At 42.1% G+C, this 6311-nt stretch overlaps 1 long non-coding RNA gene across 1 annotated transcript; it reads left to right on the top strand.

The window, feature by feature from the left end:
- Positions 1-1927: 1927 nt before the first annotated feature.
- Positions 1928-4457, top strand: LOC117515072. Its single transcript, XR_004562031.1, has 3 exons — positions 1928-2201; positions 3753-3956; positions 4376-4457. It is a non-coding gene; the product is annotated as an uncharacterized LOC117515072 (long non-coding RNA).
- Positions 4458-6311: the final 1854 nt, after the last annotated feature.

The following is a 6311-nucleotide window of genomic DNA, read 5'->3' as shown; positions in this document are numbered from 1 at the left end:
TCTTGTGTAAAAACACAGCTTAGATGTGGTTTGAATGAAACAAATTGTCATTAAACTTAAATAAAACAAGGATGAAGTGGAGGTTTAAGAGTCACTAGGTGTTCACAGAAAACAGTTATTTCTATATTTATTTATGTTCGTTGTTAGTTGGTTTAATATTTTCTGTTTTGTTTTATCAGATTCTTTGTGTCCGTTTCTCTAAAACTGTATTGTGGCATTATTAGTTATTATTACTATTATTATTATTGATATATAAATACAAATAAATGAATAAAATATTACAATTTGTAATACATTTGTTTCTTTTACGACAACAGATGCTGAGCCATGAATTATACAGAAAACAAATGTGCTGACAGCTGCAGCAGCTTAATGCTAACGTCAACATTGAAAACGCCATAGACATGCTAATGTGTTAGCATCAGTCCAGTTTTTAAGTTATAAAATACATCTATCAACTGTTTCAGAAGACCATAACAGGTCAGATTAACGTAAAAAGGTAAATATTACTCACAGACATGTACTCTTTGAGGTTTAAGATTAAGCAAAATAAAACACTGAATCAACAAAGCACCAGATCGAAGCACTGCTGCAGAAACGGTTGATTTATATGGAAGAAACGAAACATTTGCGGTAAAATAAAGTTACTTAACAACTAAATGATGACTAAATTAGTTGACAACTATTTTAATAATTGATTAAATCGATTGCTTAAATCAGCTCTACTGAACACCTCCTCTTTCTGTCAGATCCTGTTTGGGATGTGTGTGTGGGGGGGGGGGGGGGCAGAGTGTCGCCTGTGTGTCTGGACTAAACCATTGTACAACTGTGCAGGGTTGGAAGGGCCCTCAGAGATCTTTCAATATTAGTGTGAGAGCAGAATTATGTTTTGCAACATTAATACATTCATCCTAATTATATTCTTTTACAAGATGAATTGTATGGACATTAATAACATGCAACACAAAAATGTATTTAATGCCAGTTTTTTGAGGGGCCCCCCCCCCCATGCTATGGGCCCTGGGTACCCCCCCCCGCCCCCGCCCCCCAGTCTGACGCCCCTGGAGGGAGCTGAAACTCCAAACCTGAAAGATCTGGAGAAGATCTGTATGGAGGAGTGGACCAAAATCCCTGCTGCAGTGTGTGAAAACTTGGTCAAGAACTACAGGAAACATCTGACCTCTGTAACTGCAAACAAATGTTTCTGTACCAAATATTAAGATCTGTTTTTCTAATGTATCAAATACTTATTTCATGCAATAAAGTGCAAATAAATTATTTAAAAATCATACAATGTAGTTTTCTGATTTTTTTTAGATTCTGTCTCTCACAGTTGAAGTGCACCTACGATAAAAATTACAGACGTCTACATTCTTTGTAGGTGGGAAAACCTGCAAAACTGACAGGGGGTCAAATACCTATTTTCCCCACTGTAAGAGTTCCTTCTTCCCACTCTATGAATTTGTGTACTTCATTCACAACCAAACCAAAGCAAGAAATTTATCCGTCAATCAGTTTCAACTGATTTTCAATTCAGTGTTGCAATAGCCAAGAGAGACCAACAACCCAAATCTTCCCTGGAAATGCTCAGCCCAGTTTAGGCCACATAAGCTGAAACCACTCATTCTACTGACTCAGAACAAAAACATCCACACAAATACTGTGCTCTTCACAGAAAGACGCACCCAGTGTATCGGACCTTCAGGTATAACCTGTTACCCGACTGCAAGCAGTACTAGACAGACAACTTCGTCTGCTTTTGCTGTTGTGCTTCAACAGCTCGTATTACAAAAAATTGCAACACAGCCATAACCTGCAGAGTGTAAGAGAGACAAGCATGTTAACACCCTTCATCCTGGTCCATGATCCTGCCCAACTCAGACTACAGCAGGGAAGGTGAAGAAAGTCCATAGCCACAAGTTGCCTGCAAGTGCACATATGTCTGTGGGTGATGGAGTGAGTGCAGGAACTTGTTCCTAAAACTGTCGAGTAAAGGTGTATCCAGAGGGCCACAGGGAAGCAGCTCCCAACAAAGCACGATCAGGATTCTTTGGAATGTTCATTGACAGCAGCTCCCCGGTTCCATGCACTCTAAACACCTGCACAGGCACTGTGGAAACAGCTGGAAGGAGAGCATGTAGCTATCTGACAGAGCCAGTGGAGGAGAAGTTTAGGATCCTGTTGTAACCTCTGCCAACCAAGTGAGGAGGTTATTTTTTCCACCTATTTGTTTGTCTGTGTTTGTTTGTGAGCAGCCTGTAACCCACAATTTTTCATATATCGTAATGAAATTTTTACTGAAGATTCATATCCTGATAGGCAAGAACTGATTCAATTTTTGAGGTCAAAGTCAAGAAAAATATTGGAAAATTGGAAAAATCCCAACCTTTATCATTGAACAAATTTTCAAAAATTCAGAAGTGTATCAAAAATGGTCACATTTCTGTCATATTTGAAAGCATTATGCAGGATGGTATCCTTTATCGACTGACAAAGTGTGATCCAGCTCTGATCCAGATTACGGATTTTGTGGCCATTAAAATTTAACATTGAAAACCCCATTTGCTGTATATTTTACATTCTAATCCAATTACATTTTTTCCGCAAATCTGATTGGTTAATCGTGTGAGATTTCAGACTGTATGATAACGGGGTAACAGTGGCAAAATATTTGACCGGTTCACATTTGGATGTATTACTCCGCACCCTGACCGCTGTTCTGACAAGATGTCATTCCTGTCCTCTGCGTAACTGCACATGCACACACATGCCAATATTGTCAGGACGCAGAACTGTTTATTTATGCGACGAGACGCACAATTCTACAGAACACCGGCTGCGTGCATTCCTAGCTGTTAGCACTGTTAGCTGAGACTGAGAGAAAGTCGTGTACCGCCGCCACCGAAATGGGTGAATTTAAGCTACCATACGAGAGTATTGATGTGGATTCTGATACACAATTACCATTTCACATTTGATGTATGTTCAAAATTGATGGTTTACTCTGCGCCCTGAATGCAACTGGTCTGCTCTGTGTCAGCCTGATCCCGTCAAATCTCAGAAGCTAAGCAGAGCGGCATCTGGTTAGTACAGGGATGGGAGACCTCTTTGGAACACCAGCAGATGTGTGTGTTTCTCCAAGTACACTGGAGTTGCGTCAGGAAGAGTGTCCGGCGTAAAACTTGTGCCAAATACCAGTGCGGATCTGGCTGTATCCACTGTGGCAACCCCGAACAAAAATGGGAGCAGCCGAAAGGACAACAACAACTTTGCGCCCTGACCGCTGTTGGAGCACCGCTGCCTCACAGTAAACCTCACCGACCAAATTACCTACAGAAACATTAACCATGCAAAGGATGGAATTGGATTAGAATGGGAATAATCCTGTTGTGTCTGATGATTTGTGGATGTTCATGCTGTTATACGGTCACAAATATCTGTAAAACTCCTTTTTACCGGCTCTGCTAATGCGTCACCGGTAAAGCTCAATTTGCAACCGTATAACCAATAATCATCAGACACAACAGGGTTATTCCCTAATTATATCTTAATCAAACGCACCCCAATCACTCTCACATTTGAAAGTGAGGTGCAGAATGGCACTCACTATCACCTGACAGTTTTATCCAGATCTAATCTGGATTGTGGATTTTGTAGACATTGAATTTAATATTGAAAAGCCCATTTGCGTCGTGCCATTGTCCTCTCCTTGTCTGTCCTTTTTGTGTGTTGTTTGTCTGTTTTCCCCCCAGGTGGTGCGCTGCACAGCCGAGGAACGCCTGAGATTCATCATCTCCTCGCACCTATGATTCTTGAGCTCCTGATTATGAGCGGGCTAATTAAAGCATGCGTCCATGCTTCCATGAGCTACCTCGACCTCAAGCTCTGTCTTCGGAGAGAATTTCCCTGAAATGCCCTCAGCATGAATTCTGAGCTTCCCGCAGCTTCTCTCAAAGGTAACCTGGCCGTTATTTTTCGCAATAGAGTACTTTGACCTTTGCTGTTTCCAGACACCTTCCTGTGCAGCTTCCACGCTGCAACATCTCCTGGCTTTACACCACTACCTGCAACTACTACATCACTTTTGGAACTTGCAGCTGTGCCGCTGTTCATCTGTAGTCGGCCTCAGAGCGTGCCGCTCTGCTCCAGTCAGCTATGTTCTGTTGTCTCTGAGTTTGTGAGATTTCACCTCTCGTTCAGCTCATTAAGCAATTAAGCTGCAGCTTAATTGCACTTCTGACCTCTGACCTCTGAACAATTCCTGAACTGTGAACATTCCTGCATTAAGCCTCCGGGCAAACTCTGAACATTCTGTTGTTAAAGGCTTCCAGTGTTACGAGTGCAATCACTCACCTTTGTTCTCCCGTCTCCTCAGAACGTCCAGCCACCTGGCTCCGAGTCTTGTCCTGTCCTGACCTGGATTTTGCTCTAACTCTCAAAACCTGGTTCCATTTGCACTGCAGCTCCTGGCTTTCCACCACTCCGAGCGGGCCCTATCTTGGCTCTGCAGGCACCATCACCAGCTTCAGCATTATTATTCCTTTGATACTCATTATTCTAAATAAATCTCCTTTCGTTCACAACAGTTCTCATCATTGCTCCCAGTATTTGAGTCCATCACCTAACCAATCCGGTCCCATCCGGACCTCTAACCATAACAGAAGAATCTGGCCACAAATATGGACTCAGTGGAAGACCTGGACATCCTCGTGAACCTTATGCCAGTTGTGTTGAAATGTGTGGAGCTTTTTGATGCAGTTTTCTCTTGTTTTTTCCCAGAGACCCTCGCGGTACTCCTCCGACAGTAGTTGCGTAGCATATATGACGAATCTGGTCCAGGGTGATGCACGGGCACGGCTCTCTGGAGCAATGAGTCTCCAGTGTTAAACACTTTTTCCGAGTTCTCCTGCAAACTCTGTCTGGTCTTCGATCACCCAATGAAAGCTCGCTGAGTCCATCGCCTGACCGGTCTAGTCCCATCCGGACCTCTAACCATAACACATTTGGTGTACATTTTGCATTATATCTCAATCGAAAGTGCCTCAATCACTCAAAATTTTCTGTTATTGATTTAGCTACACCACCAAAATTGGATGGAGGTTCCAATTTCATGCCTGTTTGTCTTCCAGTTATCAGTCAGAAACCAAGTGCCAAAAAGCAATGGCAAATTGTACATAGCAGAGAAAACCAATATTCTGTGAAAATTATCTGACAAAAATTCAGAAACTGAAAAATCTGACAACACCACACACACAAAAAAACCTTTGATTCAAGTGCATGAACAAAATACATACTCCTCACATATTGACCTTGCAAATTTTTTCCAAAGTAAAATTTTGTGGAATTGGAAACTAGTGCACAGTAAATTTTGCTGAGTAAAACTCTGCCAGGATAACATTTGGTCCCACTCTAAATAGAGTAAAATACACTCTATTATAAGGTGAAATCAGCTCTACCTTCTTGTCAAATCAAGTGTTTCTACTCCAATAAGAGTTGATTTAGCACTGTGATATTTAATTCTATTTGGACTGGGAAAAATGTTATCCCAGCAGAGTAAATTTTACTCTGCAAAATGTACTGTGCGTTGGCGGAGGTTTGCACTCTTCAAGCTCAGTGTGCTGGTTGTCGAATGCAATGAGCTTTGAAATACCAGGTCAGAGATTCCAACCGCCCAATGCTGCCTTTCCCCACCCCCACCTACAAAGCATTGCAGAATAGGCTGCTCCCCTTAATCCAATTGCAGAAATATTTCTGCTGCTAGGCAGAGACATCCTGAGAATACACAAAATCCAAAAACAGATAAATGGACCCACTTTGGATTAATCCTCATCAAATCAAAGCTGGCACTGGTTTGTTGGAAGAAGAATGGACTTGCACATGGACTCTGTTTCTTTCATATCAGACAGCAAAGTTGTGCTTGATTACGTACATTAACAACAAACACAGATGATTCTATGTGTGTGAGCAACAGAGACCAGCACATTAGACAAGCAAACTCACCTCAATAGTGGAAGTATTTTCCCTCAGAGGTCAACCCAGCTGATCACGAGTCACAGTCTGTACCTGCTGCTTCATCGCAAAATACCACACTGTCACTTACTTGACTGTCTGTCTGGTAAGCGCCCAGTGGATCATCAAAAACAAGTCAACCTCATCGACCTCATATCAGATCCGTCAATTCTACCTGAAGTCTTAGTGCTGGTCACCCAAACTGACAACTGTGATCTAGAGGTCGTGTTTTGATCATGGATCACTGCAAGCCCGGTGCCAGAAAAAAAATATTAAGGGGGCGATGAGTTTATCACAGGGGG

The sequence above is a fragment of the Thalassophryne amazonica genome, chromosome 8, assembly GCF_902500255.1.
Source record: "Thalassophryne amazonica chromosome 8, fThaAma1.1, whole genome shotgun sequence".
In the NCBI taxonomy this organism is placed as follows: Eukaryota; Metazoa; Chordata; class Actinopteri; order Batrachoidiformes; family Batrachoididae; genus Thalassophryne; species Thalassophryne amazonica.
This window is presented reverse-complemented; position numbering and strand designations above follow the sequence as displayed.